Below are 21,360 nucleotides of genomic sequence, written 5' to 3' on the forward strand. Positions count from 1 at the left end.
AACGCGATGCTGGGTCGGGATCGTCGGACTCTGAATTTCGAGCTGTGGTCTGGTGAGTACTGCTAAATTTAAGGCTGAACCAAACCACACCCTAAACTTAACCGTCACAGACCCAGCGGTTTAAAAACCTAGCCGGTTTAATTCTAACACAGCTAAATTTAAGGCTGAACCAAACCACACCCTAAACTTAACCGTCACAGACCCAGCGGTTTACAAGCCTAGTCGGTGTAATTCTAACACAGCTAAATTTAAGGCTGAACTAAAACACATCCCTAAACTTAACAATCACAGACCCAATGATTATAATTTAACTATGACATTAACCGTCTTTGATAACATGGCAGTCTGGCTGAAACAATACTTTTTGGCAGAGCACGATGCTGGGTCGGGATTACCGGTCTGCGACCTTCGAGTTGTGGTCTGGTTCGCCGATCTGGAACAAGTTCAGTCAAGAACTTTGTGTTCTCATATCTACTTAGATCTAGATTGAGTGCTGGAACAAACTGCACTCTCAAGCTAACCGCCATAACCTCAGCAATTATGAACCCAGCCGGTTCAACTAGAGCACTGTGAAACTTAAGGGTGAAAAAATTCAGAGCCTAAATTTAACCAAAAACATAACTTTCACTTTTTTAGGCCCAATGCTTAGACAAGCACAGCTCCTAGACCGGAGATGATCTCATGCGATATGGTATAGTCTGACAAGCGTGGGCCCGTGCACCTTTCCCTCAGTCTCCCTATCCCAAACCGGCCTAGACGAGGGCTAGGTTGGGGGGAGCTGTTGTACTTTTCCAAACCTAACCCAAGCCAGAGCCATCGGATTAGACATACCATCTTACGTAAAAGATCCTATTATGGGCCTCTGTCATTGTTCTAATTGAATATCTTTGATTGAATCACTCCTTCCCGTGCCTCCTTTTCTCCGCCATTGGGAGAGGAGGAGATGGGACAGGGGGGCAAACCCAGGCCCAGACAGGCTTGGTGGGAGGTGTGTGGCCCAGACAGGCCTAGTCACCTCCTGGTTTGCTTTAAATTGAAACTCTTAAACCTTGAGTAGTAATCTTTTGAAGGGTTTTTGTATTTTATTTATTTATTTATTATTATTATTATTATTATTATCTTTACATATTATATTTTTAGGTACATGATTATTAACATGCTAATTTTAACATACTGGTACCTTTAAATATAAATCTGTTAAATAGTTCATTCTATTTAATATTTACAGTTTTTTTCTATTTTTGATCTATATTATTAGCATGCTAACTTCAATGTACCAATATCTTTAAATAGTCATCTGTTAGCTTATTTAATTTTTTAGGATATTATCAAAATACTCGTTTTAACATATGATACCTTTTAATAGTAAACTTTAAAGATTTTGATATTTATTTCACAATATATATATATATATGTGTTTTATATTTTAAGTAATTTTAAACTAAGAAAAGTATACATAAAACCCCATGAAAGTAAGACTAGAAACGTGTTTGAAGCAGCAAATTTGCACACTTAGTGTTTTAAGGCCGAAAAACACGATGATCCTTCAGTTTTCTACTGAAGAGACTGTCTTGAATATTTCCCTCACTCTAAATACGTTGAGGGAGCAGGAAAGAATAACAGCAAACAATGCCTTCCTGTAACAAGTATGGTCTTTGAAACATGACTGTTTGGCTGAAACAAAACTTTCTTGGCAGAGCACGATGCTGGGTCGGGATTATCGGACTGCAGCTTTCGAGCTGCGGTCTGGTTCGCCGATCTGGAACAAGTTCCGTAAAGAACTTCGTGTTCTCACATCTAATCAGATTTAATTATAATGCTGAACCAAACCTGCGCTGTAAACCTAACCGCCATAACCTCAACGATTGAAAACCTTGCCGATTCGACTCGAGTACTGTGAAATTTAAGGCCGAGCTAAACCTTAACCATCACAGACGCAACCATCGGAAAACTTGCTGGCTCAACTCGAGCACTGTTAAATTTAAGGCTGAATTAACCCACACCCTAACCTTAGCCATCACAGATGCAGCTATCGGAAAACTTGCTGGCTCAACTCAAGTACTGCTAATTTTAAGGCTGAATTATAACACACCTTAAACTTAACCATCACAGACCCAGTGATTGCAGTCTAACGATGACACTTACCGTCTTTGGGACAAGGCAGTCTGGCTGAAACAGGACTTCATGGCGGAACGCGATGCTGGGTCGGGATCGTCGGACTCTGAATTTTGAGCTGTGGTCTGGTGAGTACTGCTAAATTTAAGGCTGAACCAAATCACACCCTAAACTTAACCGTCACAGACCCAGCGGTTTAAAAACCTAGCCGGTTTAATTCTAACACAGCTAAATTTAAGGCTGAACTAAAGCACACCCTAAACTTAACAGTCACAGACCCAGCGGTTTAAAAACCTAGCCGGTTTAATTCTAATACAGCTAAATTTAAGGCTGAACTAAAACACACCCTAAACTTAACCATCATAGACCCAGTGATTATAGTCTAACGATGACACTTACCGTCTTTGGGACATGGCAGTCTGGCTGAAACAGGACTTCATGGCGGAAAGCGATGCGGGGTCCGGATCGTCGGACTCTGAATTTCGAGCTGTGGTCTGGTGAGTACCGCTTCATTTAAGGCTGAACCAAACCACACCCTAAACTTAACCGTCACAGACCCAGCGGTTTAAAAACCTAGCCGGTTTAATTCTAACACAGCTAAATTTAAGGCTGAACTAAAACACACCCTAAACTTAACCATCATAGACCCAGTGATTATAGTCTAACGATGACACTTACCGTCCTTGGGGACAAGGCAGTCTGGCTGAAACAGGACTTCATGGCGGAACGCGATGCTGGGTCGCGATCGTCGGACTCTGAATTCCGAGCTGTGGTCTGGTGAGTACCGCTAAATTTATGGCTGAACCAAACCACACTCTAACTTAATCGTCACAGACCCAGCGGTTTAAAAACCTAGCCGGTTGAACTCAAAACACTGCTAAATTTAAGGCTTAACTAAACCACACACTGTATCTAGCCATCACTGACCCAGCGTTTTAAAAAAATAAAAAAAAAATAAAAAAATAAAAAAAAAATAAAAAAAAATAAAAAAAAAAAATAAAAAAAAAAAAAAAAAAAACACATTGAATCTTTTAATTGGATCACTCCTTCCCGGTTCTCCTTTTCTCCGCCAGGGGAGGAGGAAGAGGCGGGACAGGGGGGCAAACCCAAGCCCAGACAGGCTTGGTGGGAGGTGCATGGCCCAGACAGGCCTAGTCACCTCCTGGTTTGCTTTAAATTGAAACTCTTGGACCTTTAATGGTTTTCTTTCCGGGGGTTTTTATATCTTTATATATTTTTATAGTCTTAATATTTGTTTTTTATTTTTTATTTTTAGATTTATATTTATATGTATGATATTATGGACATGTTAATTTTAACATACTCATACCTTTAGTGGTAAGCTGAAAGATCTTTTCCTATTTTTCTTCCGACTAACTTTAAAATACTGATATTACTAACAGAAAGATAAAGAAAGAGGTATTGGATAACTAATTTTCAAATAGGAAGAGTGTATCTAAAACCCCCTGGGAGTAAGCCTAGAAATGTGTTTGGAGCAGCAATTTTGATACTTATTGAGCTTGATAAAACTTACTTTCAAAATATAGGAAGTACGTGGAGCCAACCGTTTTAATGCCTTCTGATTCACTTCAAGAGGTAACTATTAAACCTTAATTAGTAATGTGTTAATGATTAATAGAGTAATATTAGCATTAGCACGCTAACGTAAGTGAATTAATATTACCTACAGAACAATTAAGTGACAGAGATCAGAATCCAGGCTTTAAATTAATTAAAATGCTATTTAAATCCCCAGAAAAATAGGCCTTGAAACGTTATTGGAGCAGGAATCCGCATATTTAATTAGCTGTCAAAGAAGCTGACTTTAAATGCTAAAAAGAGCTATTTATCAGTGATAAAAACCTAAGAAAGCTGTACGGTCGTGTCCGACATATTTGGAGGAGCACAAGATGGGTCTAATCTCAAAAAATATTTTGATAATTTTGAACTCACCACCCTGTAACAGTGTATGCAAAAACACACAAATAGAAGGCTATTGCAACATCTTTCTCTCTCAGAAGTTGTCGCATCCAGCGGTTACCCTTGTGTGAGGGTGATGTCTGATTGGTTTGCCATAACTTTTAGGAGGGAGGTCTGGTAGAAGCTTGATGCCCCGCATCCGCCAGTCTCAACCTTCGACCTTTTAGGAGTATTCTAGGCCAAGTTTTCGATATTTCAGACCTACTTTGGTTTATTATACAGCAGAGTACATATGTTTTTTTCAGTCGCTCTAACATGCACTCCAAATAATTTCAAATCAACAGAATCAAATTAACATCTCTCCTAATCACTGGTTTAAGTGAAAAACCCCTTTTAACTCAATCCAGACCCCAACCATGCAATTGTGGATCTGGTCAGGCCCAAATAGCAATTGGATACAAGACACGCGCTTGGGGCTGATCGTCCAAGCGAGCCGGCCTCAGCGTGAGGGTGTATAGTGTTTAACGGCCGAAACACCCGATGATCCTGAGGTACACTACTGAAGAGGTTGTCTTGAACATTTCCCTCACTCTAACTGTTTTGGGGGAGCAGGAAAGAATAATGACCAAAACGTCCTACTATAACAAATATCGTCCTTGAAACATGGCATTTGCCTGAAACAAAACTTCTTGGCGTGTTCTCACATCTACTCGCAGCCTTCAAAAACCTAACCGGTTCTACTCGGGTACTGTTAAATCTATCGATGGACCAAACCGCGCTCTAAACCTAACCACCATAACCGCAGCATTTAAAAACCTAGCCGGTTCAACTCGAGGACTGCTATTTTTAAGGCTGGACCAAACCACACCCCTAAACTTAACCATCACAGACCCAACGATTATAATTTAACTATGACATTAACCGTCTTTGATAACATGGCAGTCTGGCTGAAACTGGACTTCATGACGGAACGCGATGCTGGGTCGGGATCGTCGGACTCTGAATTTCGAGCTGTGGTCTGGTGAGTACTGCTAAATTTAAGGCTGAACCAAACCACACCCTAAACTTAACCGTCACAGACCCAGCGGTTTAAAAACCTAGCCGGTTTAATTCTAACACAGCTAAATTTAAGGCTGAACTAAAACACACCCTAAACTTAACCATCATAGACCCAGTGTTTATAGTCTAACGATGACACTTACCGTCTTTGGGACAAGGCAGTCTGGCTGAAACAGGACTTCATGGCGGAACGCGATGCTGGGTCGGGATCGTCGGACTCTGAATTTCGAGCTGTGGTCTGGTGAGTACTGCTAAATTTAAGGCTGAACCAAACCACACCCTAAACTTAACCGTCACAGACCCAGCGGTTTAAAAACCTAGCCGGTTTAATTCTAACACAGCTAAATTTAAGGCTGAACCAAACCACACCCTAAACTTAACCGTCACAGACCCAGCGGTTTACAAGCCTAGTCGGTGTAATTCTAACACAGCTAAATTTAAGGCTGAACTAAAACACATCCCTAAACTTAACAATCACAGACCCAATGATTATAATTTAACTATGACATTAACCGTCTTTGATAACATGGCAGTCTGGCTGAAACAATACTTTTTGGCAGAGCACGATGCTGGGTCGGGATTACCGGTCTGCGACCTTCGAGTTGTGGTCTGGTTCGCCGATCTGGAACAAGTTCAGTCAAGAACTTTGTGTTCTCATATCTACTTAGATCTAGATTGAGTGCTGGAACAAACTGCACTCTCAAGCTAACCGCCATAACCTCAGCAATTATGAACCCAGCCGGTTCAACTAGAGCACTGTGAAACTTAAGGGTGAAAAAATTCAGAGCCTAAATTTAACCAAAAACATAACTTTCACTTTTTTAGGCCCAATGCTTAGACAAGCACAGCTCCTAGACCGGAGATGATCTCATGCGATATGGTATAGTCTGACAAGCGTGGGCCCGTGCACCTTTCCCTCAGTCTCCCTATCCCAAACCGGCCTAGACGAGGGCTAGGTTGGGGGGAGCTGTTGTACTTTTCCAAACCTAACCCAAGCCAGAGCCATCGGATTAGACATACCATCTTACGTAAAAGATCCTATTATGGGCCTCTGTCATTGTTCTAATTGAATATCTTTGATTGAATCACTCCTTCCCGTGCCTCCTTTTCTCCGCCATTGGGAGAGGAGGAGATGGGACAGGGGGGCAAACCCAGGCCCAGACAGGCTTGGTGGGAGGTGTGTGGCCCAGACAGGCCTAGTCACCTCCTGGTTTGCTTTAAATTGAAACTCTTAAACCTTGAGTAGTAATCTTTTGAAGGGTTTTTGTATTTTATTTATTTATTTATTATTATTATTATTATTATTATCTTTACATATTATATTTTTAGGTACATGATTATTAACATGCTAATTTTAACATACTGGTACCTTTAAATATAAATCTGTTAAATAGTTCATTCTATTTAATATTTACAGTTTTTTTCTATTTTTGATCTATATTATTAGCATGCTAACTTCAATGTACCAATATCTTTAAATAGTCATCTGTTAGCTTATTTAATTTTTTAGGATATTATCAAAATACTCGTTTTAACATATGATACCTTTTAATAGTAAACTTTAAAGATTTTGATATTTATTTCACAATATATATATATATATGTGTTTTATATTTTAAGTAATTTTAAACTAAGAAAAGTATACATAAAACCCCATGAAAGTAAGACTAGAAACGTGTTTGAAGCAGCAAATTTGCACACTTAGTGTTTTAAGGCCGAAAAACACGATGATCCTTCAGTTTTCTACTGAAGAGACTGTCTTGAATATTTCCCTCACTCTAAATACGTTGAGGGAGCAGGAAAGAATAACAGCAAACAATGCCTTCCTGTAACAAGTATGGTCTTTGAAACATGACTGTTTGGCTGAAACAAAACTTTCTTGGCAGAGCACGATGCTGGGTCGGGATTATCGGACTGCAGCTTTCGAGCTGCGGTCTGGTTCGCCGATCTGGAACAAGTTCCGTAAAGAACTTCGTGTTCTCACATCTAATCAGATTTAATTATAATGCTGAACCAAACCTGCGCTGTAAACCTAACCGCCATAACCTCAACGATTGAAAACCTTGCCGATTCGACTCGAGTACTGTGAAATTTAAGGCCGAGCTAAACCTTAACCATCACAGACGCAACCATCGGAAAACTTGCTGGCTCAACTCGAGCACTGTTAAATTTAAGGCTGAATTAACCCACACCCTAACCTTAGCCATCACAGATGCAGCTATCGGAAAACTTGCTGGCTCAACTCAAGTACTGCTAATTTTAAGGCTGAATTATAACACACCTTAAACTTAACCATCACAGACCCAGTGATTGCAGTCTAACGATGACACTTACCGTCTTTGGGACAAGGCAGTCTGGCTGAAACAGGACTTCATGGCGGAACGCGATGCTGGGTCGGGATCGTCGGACTCTGAATTTTGAGCTGTGGTCTGGTGAGTACTGCTAAATTTAAGGCTGAACCAAATCACACCCTAAACTTAACCGTCACAGACCCAGCGGTTTAAAAACCTAGCCGGTTTAATTCTAACACAGCTAAATTTAAGGCTGAACTAAAGCACACCCTAAACTTAACAGTCACAGACCCAGCGGTTTAAAAACCTAGCCGGTTTAATTCTAATACAGCTAAATTTAAGGCTGAACTAAAACACACCCTAAACTTAACCATCATAGACCCAGTGATTATAGTCTAACGATGACACTTACCGTCTTTGGGACATGGCAGTCTGGCTGAAACAGGACTTCATGGCGGAAAGCGATGCGGGGTCCGGATCGTCGGACTCTGAATTTCGAGCTGTGGTCTGGTGAGTACCGCTTCATTTAAGGCTGAACCAAACCACACCCTAAACTTAACCGTCACAGACCCAGCGGTTTAAAAACCTAGCCGGTTTAATTCTAACACAGCTAAATTTAAGGCTGAACTAAAACACACCCTAAACTTAACCATCATAGACCCAGTGATTATAGTCTAACGATGACACTTACCGTCCTTGGGGACAAGGCAGTCTGGCTGAAACAGGACTTCATGGCGGAACGCGATGCTGGGTCGCGATCGTCGGACTCTGAATTCCGAGCTGTGGTCTGGTGAGTACCGCTAAATTTATGGCTGAACCAAACCACACTCTAACTTAATCGTCACAGACCCAGCGGTTTAAAAACCTAGCCGGTTGAACTCAAAACACTGCTAAATTTAAGGCTTAACTAAACCACACACTGTATCTAGCCATCACTGACCCAGCGTTTTAAAAAAATAAAAAAAAACAAAAAAAAATAAAAAAAAATAAAAAAAAATAAAAAAAACAAAAAAAAAAACAAAAAAAAAAAACACATTGAATCTTTTAATTGGATCACTCCTTCCCGGTTCTCCTTTTCTCCGCCAGGGGAGGAGGAAGAGGCGGGACAGGGGGGCAAACCCAAGCCCAGACAGGCTTGGTGGGAGGTGCATGGCCCAGACAGGCCTAGTCACCTCCTGGTTTGCTTTAAATTGAAACTCTTGGACCTTTAATGGTTTTCTTTCCGGGGGTTTTTATATCTTTATATATTTTTATAGTCTTAATATTTGTTTTTTATTTTTTATTTTTAGATTTATATTTATATGTATGATATTATGGACATGTTAATTTTAACATACTCATACCTTTAGTGGTAAGCTGAAAGATCTTTTCCTATTTTTCTTCCGACTAACTTTAAAATACTGATATTACTAACAGAAAGATAAAGAAAGAGGTATTGGATAACTAATTTTCAAATAGGAAGAGTGTATCTAAAACCCCCTGGGAGTAAGCCTAGAAATGTGTTTGGAGCAGCAATTTTGATACTTATTGAGCTTGATAAAACTTACTTTCAAAATATAGGAAGTACGTGGAGCCAACCGTTTTAATGCCTTCTGATTCACTTCAAGAGGTAACTATTAAACCTTAATTAGTAATGTGTTAATGATTAATAGAGTAATATTAGCATTAGCACGCTAACGTAAGTGAATTAATATTACCTACAGAACAATTAAGTGACAGAGATCAGAATCCAGGCTTTAAATTAATTAAAATGCTATTTAAATCCCCAGAAAAATAGGCCTTGAAACGTTATTGGAGCAGGAATCCGCATATTTAATTAGCTGTCAAAGAAGCTGACTTTAAATGCTAAAAAGAGCTATTTATCAGTGATAAAAACCTAAGAAAGCTGTACGGTCGTGTCCGACATATTTGGAGGAGCACAAGATGGGTCTAATCTCAAAAAATATTTTGATAATTTTGAACTCACCACCCTGTAACAGTGTATGCAAAAACACACAAATAGAAGGCTATTGCAACATCTTTCTCTCTCAGAAGTTGTCGCATCCAGCGGTTACCCTTGTGTGAGGGTGATGTCTGATTGGTTTGCCATAACTTTTAGGAGGGAGGTCTGGTAGAAGCTTGATGCCCCGCATCCGCCAGTCTCAACCTTCGACCTTTTAGGAGTATTCTAGGCCAAGTTTTCGATATTTCAGACCTACTTTGGTTTATTATACAGCAGAGTACATATGTTTTTTTCAGTCGCTCTAACATGCACTCCAAATAATTTCAAATCAACAGAATCAAATTAACATCTCTCCTAATCACTGGTTTAAGTGAAAAACCCCTTTTAACTCAATCCAGACCCCAACCATGCAATTGTGGATCTGGTCAGGCCCAAATAGCAATTGGATACAAGACACGCGCTTGGGGCTGATCGTCCAAGCGAGCCGGCCTCAGCGTGAGGGTGTATAGTGTTTAACGGCCGAAACACCCGATGATCCTGAGGTACACTACTGAAGAGGTTGTCTTGAACATTTCCCTCACTCTAACTGTTTTGGGGGAGCAGGAAAGAATAATGACCAAAACGTCCTACTATAACAAATATCGTCCTTGAAACATGGCATTTGCCTGAAACAAAACTTCTTGGCGTGTTCTCACATCTACTCGCAGCCTTCAAAAACCTAACCGGTTCTACTCGGGTACTGTTAAATCTATCGATGGACCAAACCGCGCTCTAAACCTAACCACCATAACCGCAGCATTTAAAAACCTAGCCGGTTCAACTCGAGGACTGCTATTTTTAAGGCTGGACCAAACCACACCCCTAAACTTAACCATCACAGACCCAACGATTATAATTTAACTATGACATTAACCGTCTTTGATAACATGGCAGTCTGGCTGAAACTGGACTTCATGACGGAACGCGATGCTGGGTCGGGATCGTCGGACTCTGAATTTCGAGCTGTGGTCTGGTGAGTACTGCTAAATTTAAGGCTGAACCAAACCACACCCTAAACTTAACCGTCACAGACCCAGCGGTTTAAAAACCTAGCCGGTTTAATTCTAACACAGCTAAATTTAAGGCTGAACTAAAACACACCCTAAACTTAACCATCATAGACCCAGTGTTTATAGTCTAACGATGACACTTACCGTCTTTGGGACAAGGCAGTCTGGCTGAAACAGGACTTCATGGCGGAACGCGATGCTGGGTCGGGATCGTCGGACTCTGAATTTCGAGCTGTGGTCTGGTGAGTACTGCTAAATTTAAGGCTGAACCAAACCACACCCTAAACTTAACCGTCACAGACCCAGCGGTTTAAAAACCTAGCCGGTTTAATTCTAACACAGCTAAATTTAAGGCTGAACCAAACCACACCCTAAACTTAACCGTCACAGACCCAGCGGTTTACAAGCCTAGTCGGTGTAATTCTAACACAGCTAAATTTAAGGCTGAACTAAAACACATCCCTAAACTTAACAATCACAGACCCAATGATTATAATTTAACTATGACATTAACCGTCTTTGATAACATGGCAGTCTGGCTGAAACAATACTTTTTGGCAGAGCACGATGCTGGGTCGGGATTACCGGTCTGCGACCTTCGAGTTGTGGTCTGGTTCGCCGATCTGGAACAAGTTCAGTCAAGAACTTTGTGTTCTCATATCTACTTAGATCTAGATTGAGTGCTGGAACAAACTGCACTCTCAAGCTAACCGCCATAACCTCAGCAATTATGAACCCAGCCGGTTCAACTAGAGCACTGTGAAACTTAAGGGTGAAAAAATTCAGAGCCTAAATTTAACCAAAAACATAACTTTCACTTTTTTAGGCCCAATGCTTAGACAAGCACAGCTCCTAGACCGGAGATGATCTCATGCGATATGGTATAGTCTGACAAGCGTGGGCCCGTGCACCTTTCCCTCAGTCTCCCTATCCCAAACCGGCCTAGACGAGGGCTAGGTTGGGGGGAGCTGTTGTACTTTTCCAAACCTAACCCAAGCCAGAGCCATCGGATTAGACATACCATCTTACGTAAAAGATCCTATTATGGGCCTCTGTCATTGTTCTAATTGAATATCTTTGATTGAATCACTCCTTCCCGTGCCTCCTTTTCTCCGCCATTGGGAGAGGAGGAGATGGGACAGGGGGGCAAACCCAGGCCCAGACAGGCTTGGTGGGAGGTGTGTGGCCCAGACAGGCCTAGTCACCTCCTGGTTTGCTTTAAATTGAAACTCTTAAACCTTGAGTAGTAATCTTTTGAAGGGTTTTTGTATTTTATTTATTTATTTATTATTATTATTATTATTATTATCTTTACATATTATATTTTTAGGTACATGATTATTAACATGCTAATTTTAACATACTGGTACCTTTAAATATAAATCTGTTAAATAGTTCATTCTATTTAATATTTACAGTTTTTTTCTATTTTTGATCTATATTATTAGCATGCTAACTTCAATGTACCAATATCTTTAAATAGTCATCTGTTAGCTTATTTAATTTTTTAGGATATTATCAAAATACTCGTTTTAACATATGATACCTTTTAATAGTAAACTTTAAAGATTTTGATATTTATTTCACAATATATATATATATATGTGTTTTATATTTTAAGTAATTTTAAACTAAGAAAAGTATACATAAAACCCCATGAAAGTAAGACTAGAAACGTGTTTGAAGCAGCAAATTTGCACACTTAGTGTTTTAAGGCCGAAAAACACGATGATCCTTCAGTTTTCTACTGAAGAGACTGTCTTGAATATTTCCCTCACTCTAAATACGTTGAGGGAGCAGGAAAGAATAACAGCAAACAATGCCTTCCTGTAACAAGTATGGTCTTTGAAACATGACTGTTTGGCTGAAACAAAACTTTCTTGGCAGAGCACGATGCTGGGTCGGGATTATCGGACTGCAGCTTTCGAGCTGCGGTCTGGTTCGCCGATCTGGAACAAGTTCCGTAAAGAACTTCGTGTTCTCACATCTAATCAGATTTAATTATAATGCTGAACCAAACCTGCGCTGTAAACCTAACCGCCATAACCTCAACGATTGAAAACCTTGCCGATTCGACTCGAGTACTGTGAAATTTAAGGCCGAGCTAAACCTTAACCATCACAGACGCAACCATCGGAAAACTTGCTGGCTCAACTCGAGCACTGTTAAATTTAAGGCTGAATTAACCCACACCCTAACCTTAGCCATCACAGATGCAGCTATCGGAAAACTTGCTGGCTCAACTCAAGTACTGCTAATTTTAAGGCTGAATTATAACACACCTTAAACTTAACCATCACAGACCCAGTGATTGCAGTCTAACGATGACACTTACCGTCTTTGGGACAAGGCAGTCTGGCTGAAACAGGACTTCATGGCGGAACGCGATGCTGGGTCGGGATCGTCGGACTCTGAATTTTGAGCTGTGGTCTGGTGAGTACTGCTAAATTTAAGGCTGAACCAAATCACACCCTAAACTTAACCGTCACAGACCCAGCGGTTTAAAAACCTAGCCGGTTTAATTCTAACACAGCTAAATTTAAGGCTGAACTAAAGCACACCCTAAACTTAACAGTCACAGACCCAGCGGTTTAAAAACCTAGCCGGTTTAATTCTAATACAGCTAAATTTAAGGCTGAACTAAAACACACCCTAAACTTAACCATCATAGACCCAGTGATTATAGTCTAACGATGACACTTACCGTCTTTGGGACATGGCAGTCTGGCTGAAACAGGACTTCATGGCGGAAAGCGATGCGGGGTCCGGATCGTCGGACTCTGAATTTCGAGCTGTGGTCTGGTGAGTACCGCTTCATTTAAGGCTGAACCAAACCACACCCTAAACTTAACCGTCACAGACCCAGCGGTTTAAAAACCTAGCCGGTTTAATTCTAACACAGCTAAATTTAAGGCTGAACTAAAACACACCCTAAACTTAACCATCATAGACCCAGTGATTATAGTCTAACGATGACACTTACCGTCCTTGGGGACAAGGCAGTCTGGCTGAAACAGGACTTCATGGCGGAACGCGATGCTGGGTCGCGATCGTCGGACTCTGAATTCCGAGCTGTGGTCTGGTGAGTACCGCTAAATTTATGGCTGAACCAAACCACACTCTAACTTAATCGTCACAGACCCAGCGGTTTAAAAACCTAGCCGGTTGAACTCAAAACACTGCTAAATTTAAGGCTTAACTAAACCACACACTGTATCTAGCCATCACTGACCCAGCGTTTTAAAAAAATAAAAAAAAAAAAAAATAAAAAAAAAAAAATAAAAAAAAATAAAAAAAAAAAAAAAAAAAACAAAAAAAAAAAACACATTGAATCTTTTAATTGGATCACTCCTTCCCGGTTCTCCTTTTCTCCGCCAGGGGAGGAGGAAGAGGCGGGACAGGGGGGCAAACCCAAGCCCAGACAGGCTTGGTGGGAGGTGCATGGCCCAGACAGGCCTAGTCACCTCCTGGTTTGCTTTAAATTGAAACTCTTGGACCTTTAATGGTTTTCTTTCCGGGGGTTTTTATATCTTTATATATTTTTATAGTCTTAATATTTGTTTTTTATTTTTTATTTTTAGATTTATATTTATATGTATGATATTATGGACATGTTAATTTTAACATACTCATACCTTTAGTGGTAAGCTGAAAGATCTTTTCCTATTTTTCTTCCGACTAACTTTAAAATACTGATATTACTAACAGAAAGATAAAGAAAGAGGTATTGGATAACTAATTTTCAAATAGGAAGAGTGTATCTAAAACCCCCTGGGAGTAAGCCTAGAAATGTGTTTGGAGCAGCAATTTTGATACTTATTGAGCTTGATAAAACTTACTTTCAAAATATAGGAAGTACGTGGAGCCAACCGTTTTAATGCCTTCTGATTCACTTCAAGAGGTAACTATTAAACCTTAATTAGTAATGTGTTAATGATTAATAGAGTAATATTAGCATTAGCACGCTAACGTAAGTGAATTAATATTACCTACAGAACAATTAAGTGACAGAGATCAGAATCCAGGCTTTAAATTAATTAAAATGCTATTTAAATCCCCAGAAAAATAGGCCTTGAAACGTTATTGGAGCAGGAATCCGCATATTTAATTAGCTGTCAAAGAAGCTGACTTTAAATGCTAAAAAGAGCTATTTATCAGTGATAAAAACCTAAGAAAGCTGTACGGTCGTGTCCGACATATTTGGAGGAGCACAAGATGGGTCTAATCTCAAAAAATATTTTGATAATTTTGAACTCACCACCCTGTAACAGTGTATGCAAAAACACACAAATAGAAGGCTATTGCAACATCTTTCTCTCTCAGAAGTTGTCGCATCCAGCGGTTACCCTTGTGTGAGGGTGATGTCTGATTGGTTTGCCATAACTTTTAGGAGGGAGGTCTGGTAGAAGCTTGATGCCCCGCATCCGCCAGTCTCAACCTTCGACCTTTTAGGAGTATTCTAGGCCAAGTTTTCGATATTTCAGACCTACTTTGGTTTATTATACAGCAGAGTACATATGTTTTTTTCAGTCGCTCTAACATGCACTCCAAATAATTTCAAATCAACAGAATCAAATTAACATCTCTCCTAATCACTGGTTTAAGTGAAAAACCCCTTTTAACTCAATCCAGACCCCAACCATGCAATTGTGGATCTGGTCAGGCCCAAATAGCAATTGGATACAAGACACGCGCTTGGGGCTGATCGTCCAAGCGAGCCGGCCTCAGCGTGAGGGTGTATAGTGTTTAACGGCCGAAACACCCGATGATCCTGAGGTACACTACTGAAGAGGTTGTCTTGAACATTTCCCTCACTCTAACTGTTTTGGGGGAGCAGGAAAGAATAATGACCAAAACGTCCTACTATAACAAATATCGTCCTTGAAACATGGCATTTGCCTGAAACAAAACTTCTTGGCGTGTTCTCACATCTACTCGCAGCCTTCAAAAACCTAACCGGTTCTACTCGGGTACTGTTAAATCTATCGATGGACCAAACCGCGCTCTAAACCTAACCACCATAACCGCAGCATTTAAAAACCTAGCCGGTTCAACTCGAGGACTGCTATTTTTAAGGCTGGACCAAACCACACCCCTAAACTTAACCATCACAGACCCAACGATTATAATTTAACTATGACATTAACCGTCTTTGATAACATGGCAGTCTGGCTGAAACTGGACTTCATGACGGAACGCGATGCTGGGTCGGGATCGTCGGACTCTGAATTTCGAGCTGTGGTCTGGTGAGTACTGCTAAATTTAAGGCTGAACCAAACCACACCCTAAACTTAACCGTCACAGACCCAGCGGTTTAAAAACCTAGCCGGTTTAATTCTAACACAGCTAAATTTAAGGCTGAACTAAAACACACCCTAAACTTAACCATCATAGACCCAGTGTTTATAGTCTAACGATGACACTTACCGTCTTTGGGACAAGGCAGTCTGGCTGAAACAGGACTTCATGGCGGAACGCGATGCTGGGTCGGGATCGTCGGACTCTGAATTTCGAGCTGTGGTCTGGTGAGTACTGCTAAATTTAAGGCTGAACCAAACCACACCCTAAACTTAACCGTCACAGACCCAGCGGTTTAAAAACCTAGCCGGTTTAATTCTAACACAGCTAAATTTAAGGCTGAACCAAACCACACCCTAAACTTAACCGTCACAGACCCAGCGGTTTACAAGCCTAGTCGGTGTAATTCTAACACAGCTAAATTTAAGGCTGAACTAAAACACATCCCTAAACTTAACAATCACAGACCCAATGATTATAATTTAACTATGACATTAACCGTCTTTGATAACATGGCAGTCTGGCTGAAACAATACTTTTTGGCAGAGCACGATGCTGGGTCGGGATTACCGGTCTGCGACCTTCGAGTTGTGGTCTGGTTCGCCGATCTGGAACAAGTTCAGTCAAGAACTTTGTGTTCTCATATCTACTTAGATCTAGATTGAGTGCTGGAACAAACTGCACTCTCAAGCTAACCGCCATAACCTCAGCAATTATGAACCCAGCCGGTTCAACTAGAGCACTGTGAAACTTAAGGGTGAAAAAATTCAGAGCCTAAATTTAACCAAAAACATAACTTTCACTTTTTTAGGCCCAATGCTTAGACAAGCACAGCTCCTAGACCGGAGATGATCTCATGCGATATGGTATAGTCTGACAAGCGTGGGCCCGTGCACCTTTCCCTCAGTCTCCCTATCCCAAACCGGCCTAGACGAGGGCTAGGTTGGGGGGAGCTGTTGTACTTTTCCAAACCTAACCCAAGCCAGAGCCATCGGATTAGACATACCATCTTACGTAAAAGATCCTATTATGGGCCTCTGTCATTGTTCTAATTGAATATCTTTGATTGAATCACTCCTTCCCGTGCCTCCTTTTCTCCGCCATTGGGAGAGGAGGAGATGGGACAGGGGGGCAAACCCAGGCCCAGACAGGCTTGGTGGGAGGTGTGTGGCCCAGACAGGCCTAGTCACCTCCTGGTTTGCTTTAAATTGAAACTCTTAAACCTTGAGTAGTAATCTTTTGAAGGGTTTTTGTATTTTATTTATTTATTTATTATTATTATTATTATTATTATCTTTACATATTATATTTTTAGGTACATGATTATTAACATGCTAATTTTAACATACTGGTACCTTTAAATATAAATCTGTTAAATAGTTCATTCTATTTAATATTTACAGTTTTTTTCTATTTTTGATCTATATTATTAGCATGCTAACTTCAATGTACCAATATCTTTAAATAGTCATCTGTTAGCTTATTTAATTTTTTAGGATATTATCAAAATACTCGTTTTAACATATGATACCTTTTAATAGTAAACTTTAAAGATTTTGATATTTATTTCACAATATATATATATATATGTGTTTTATATTTTAAGTAATTTTAAACTAAGAAAAGTATACATAAAACCCCATGAAAGTAAGACTAGAAACGTGTTTGAAGCAGCAAATTTGCACACTTAGTGTTTTAAGGCCGAAAAACACGATGATCCTTCAGTTTTCTACTGAAGAGACTGTCTTGAATATTTCCCTCACTCTAAATACGTTGAGGGAGCAGGAAAGAATAACAGCAAACAATGCCTTCCTGTAACAAGTATGGTCTTTGAAACATGACTGTTTGGCTGAAACAAAACTTTCTTGGCAGAGCACGATGCTGGGTCGGGATTATCGGACTGCAGCTTTCGAGCTGCGGTCTGGTTCGCCGATCTGGAACAAGTTCCGTAAAGAACTTCGTGTTCTCACATCTAATCAGATTTAATTATAATGCTGAACCAAACCTGCGCTGTAAACCTAACCGCCATAACCTCAACGATTGAAAACCTTGCCGATTCGACTCGAGTACTGTGAAATTTAAGGCCGAGCTAAACCTTAACCATCACAGACGCAACCATCGGAAAACTTGCTGGCTCAACTCGAGCACTGTTAAATTTAAGGCTGAATTAACCCACACCCTAACCTTAGCCATCACAGATGCAGCTATCGGAAAACTTGCTGGCTCAACTCAAGTACTGCTAATTTTAAGGCTGAATTATAACACACCTTAAACTTAACCATCACAGACCCAGTGATTGCAGTCTAACGATGACACTTACCGTCTTTGGGACAAGGCAGTCTGGCTGAAACAGGACTTCATGGCGGAACGCGATGCTGGGTCGGGATCGTCGGACTCTGAATTTTGAGCTGTGGTCTGGTGAGTACTGCTAAATTTAAGGCTGAACCAAATCACACCCTAAACTTAACCGTCACAGACCCAGCGGTTTAAAAACCTAGCCGGTTTAATTCTAACACAGCTAAATTTAAGGCTGAACTAAAGCACACCCTAAACTTAACAGTCACAGACCCAGCGGTTTAAAAACCTAGCCGGTTTAATTCTAATACAGCTAAATTTAAGGCTGAACTAAAACACACCCTAAACTTAACCATCATAGACCCAGTGATTATAGTCTAACGATGACACTTACCGTCTTTGGGACATGGCAGTCTGGCTGAAACAGGACTTCATGGCGGAAAGCGATGCGGGGTCCGGATCGTCGGACTCTGAATTTCGAGCTGTGGTCTGGTGAGTACCGCTTCATTTAAGGCTGAACCAAACCACACCCTAAACTTAACCGTCACAGACCCAGCGGTTTAAAAACCTAGCCGGTTTAATTCTAACACAGCTAAATTTAAGGCTGAACTAAAACACACCCTAAACTTAACCATCATAGACCCAGTGATTATAGTCTAACGATGACACTTACCGTCCTTGGGGACAAGGCAGTCTGGCTGAAACAGGACTTCATGGCGGAACGCGATGCTGGGTCGCGATCGTCGGACTCTGAATTCCGAGCTGTGGTCTGGTGAGTACCGCTAAATTTATGGCTGAACCAAACCACACTCTAACTTAATCGTCACAGACCCAGCGGTTTAAAAACCTAGCCGGTTGAACTCAAAACACTGCTAAATTTAAGGCTTAACTAAACCACACACTGTATCTAGCCATCACTGACCCAGCGTTTTAAAAAAATAAAAAAAAAATAAAAAAATAAAAAAAAAAATAAAAAAAAATTAAAAAAAAAAAAAAAAAAAAAAAAAAAAAAAAACACATTGAATCTTTTAATTGGATCACTCCTTCCCGGTTCTCCTTTTCTCCGCCAGGGGAGGAGGAAGAGGCGGGACAGGGGGGCAAACCCAAGCCCAGACAGGCTTGGTGGGAGGTGCATGGCCCAGACAGGCCTAGTCACCTCCTGGTTTGCTTTAAATTGAAACTCTTGGACCTTTAATGGTTTTCTTTCCGGGGGTTTTTATATCTTTATATATTTTTATAGTCTTAATATTTGTTTTTTATTTTTTATTTTTAGATTTATATTTATATGTATGATATTATGGACATGTTAATTTTAACATACTCATACCTTTAGTGGTAAGCTGAAAGATCTTTTCCTATTTTTCTTCCGACTAACTTTAAAATACTGATATTACTAACAGAAAGATAAAGAAAGAGGTATTGGATAACTAATTTTCAAATAGGAAGAGTGTATCTAAAACCCCCTGGGAGTAAGCCTAGAAATGTGTTTGGAGCAGCAATTTTGATACTTATTGAGCTTGATAAAACTTACTTTCAAAATATAGGAAGTACGTGGAGCCAACCGTTTTAATGCCTTCTGATTCACTTCAAGAGGTAACTATTAAACCTTAATTAGTAATGTGTTAATGATTAATAGAGTAATATTAGCATTAGCACGCTAACGTAAGTGAATTAATATTACCTACAGAACAATTAAGTGACAGAGATCAGAATCCAGGCTTTAAATTAATTAAAATGCTATTTAAATCCCCAGAAAAATAGGCCTTGAAACGTTATTGGAGCAGGAATCCGCATATTTAATTAGCTGTCAAAGAAGCTGACTTTAAATGCTAAAAAGAGCTATTTATCAGTGATAAAAACCTAAGAAAGCTGTACGGTCGTGTCCGACATATTTGGAGGAGCACAAGATGGGTCTAATCTCAAAAAATATTTTGATAATTTTGAACTCACCACCCTGTAACAGTGTATGCAAAAACACACAAATAGAAGGCTATTGCAACATCTTTCTCTCTCAGAAGTTGTCGCATCCAGCGGTTACCCTTGTGTGAGGGTGATGTCTGATTGGTTTGCCATAACTTTTAGGAGGGAGGTCTGGTAGAAGCTTGATGCCCCGCATCCGCCAGTCTCAACCTTCGACCTTTTAGGAGTATTCTAGGCCAAGTTTTCGATATTTCAGACCTACTTTGGTTTATTATACAGCAGAGTACATATGTTTTTTTCAGTCGCTCTAACATGCACTCCAAATAATTTCAAATCAACAGAATCAAATTAACATCTCTCCTAATCACTGGTTTAAGTGAAAAACCCCTTTTAACTCAATCCAGACCCCAACCATGCAATTGTGGATCTGGTCAGGCCCAAATAGCAATTGGATACAAGACACGCGCTTGGGGCTGATCGTCCAAGCGAGCCGGCCTCAGCGTGAGGGTGTATAGTGTTTAACGGCCGAAACACCCGATGATCCTGAGGTACACTACTGAAGAGGTTGTCTTGAACATTTCCCTCACTCTAACTGTTTTGGGGGAGCAGGAAAGAATAATGACCAAAACGTCCTACTATAACAAATATCGTCCTTGAAACATGGCATTTGCCTGAAACAAAACTTCTTGGCGTGTTCTCACATCTACTCGCAGCCTTCAAAAACCTAACCGGTTCTACTCGGGTACTGTTAAATCTATCGATGGACCAAACCGCGCTCTAAACCTAACCACCATAACCGCAGCATTTAAAAACCTAGCCGGTTCAACTCGAGGACTGCTATTTTTAAGGCTGGACCAAACCACACCCCTAAACTTAACCATCACAGACCCAACGATTATAATTTAACTATGACATTAACCGTCTTCGATAACATGGCAGTCTGGCTGAAACTGGACTTCATGACGGAACGCGATGCTGGGTCGGGATCGTCGGACTCTGAATTTCGAGCTGTGGTCTGGTGAGTACTGCTAAATTTAAGGCTGAACCAAACCACACCCTAAACTTAACCGTCACAGACCCAGCGGTTTAAAAACCTAGCCGGTTTAATTCTAACACAGCTAAATTTAAGGCTGAACTAAAACACACCCTAAACTTAACCATCATAGACCCAGTGTTTATAGTCTAACGATGACACTTACCGTCTTTGGGACAAGGCAGTCTGGCTGAAACAGGACTTCATGGCGGAACGCGATGCTGGGTCGGGATCGTCGGACTCTGAATTTCGAGCTGTGGTCTGGTGAGTACTGCTAAATTTAAGGCTGAACCAAACCACACCCTAAACTTAACCGTCACAGACCCAGCGGTTTAAAAACCTAGCCGGTTTAATTCTAACACAGCTAAATTTAAGGCTGAACCAAACCACACCCTAAACTTAACCGTCACAGACCCAGCGGTTTACAAGCCTAGTCGG

At 40.5% G+C, this 21,360-nt stretch overlaps 1 long non-coding RNA gene across 1 annotated transcript; it reads left to right on the forward strand.

The window, feature by feature from the left end:
• The first annotated feature begins 12,402 nt into the window (after positions 1 to 12,402).
• Positions 12,403 to 18,984, forward strand: LOC127969943 (uncharacterized). The gene is made up of 2 exons (XR_008156431.1): positions 12,403 to 12,809; positions 17,962 to 18,984. It is a non-coding gene; the product is annotated as an uncharacterized LOC127969943 (long non-coding RNA).
• Positions 18,985 to 21,360: the final 2,376 nt, after the last annotated feature.

Source organism: Carassius gibelio, chromosome B13 (assembly GCF_023724105.1).
Source record: "Carassius gibelio isolate Cgi1373 ecotype wild population from Czech Republic chromosome B13, carGib1.2-hapl.c, whole genome shotgun sequence".
In the NCBI taxonomy this organism is placed as follows: domain Eukaryota; kingdom Metazoa; phylum Chordata; class Actinopteri; order Cypriniformes; family Cyprinidae; genus Carassius; species Carassius gibelio.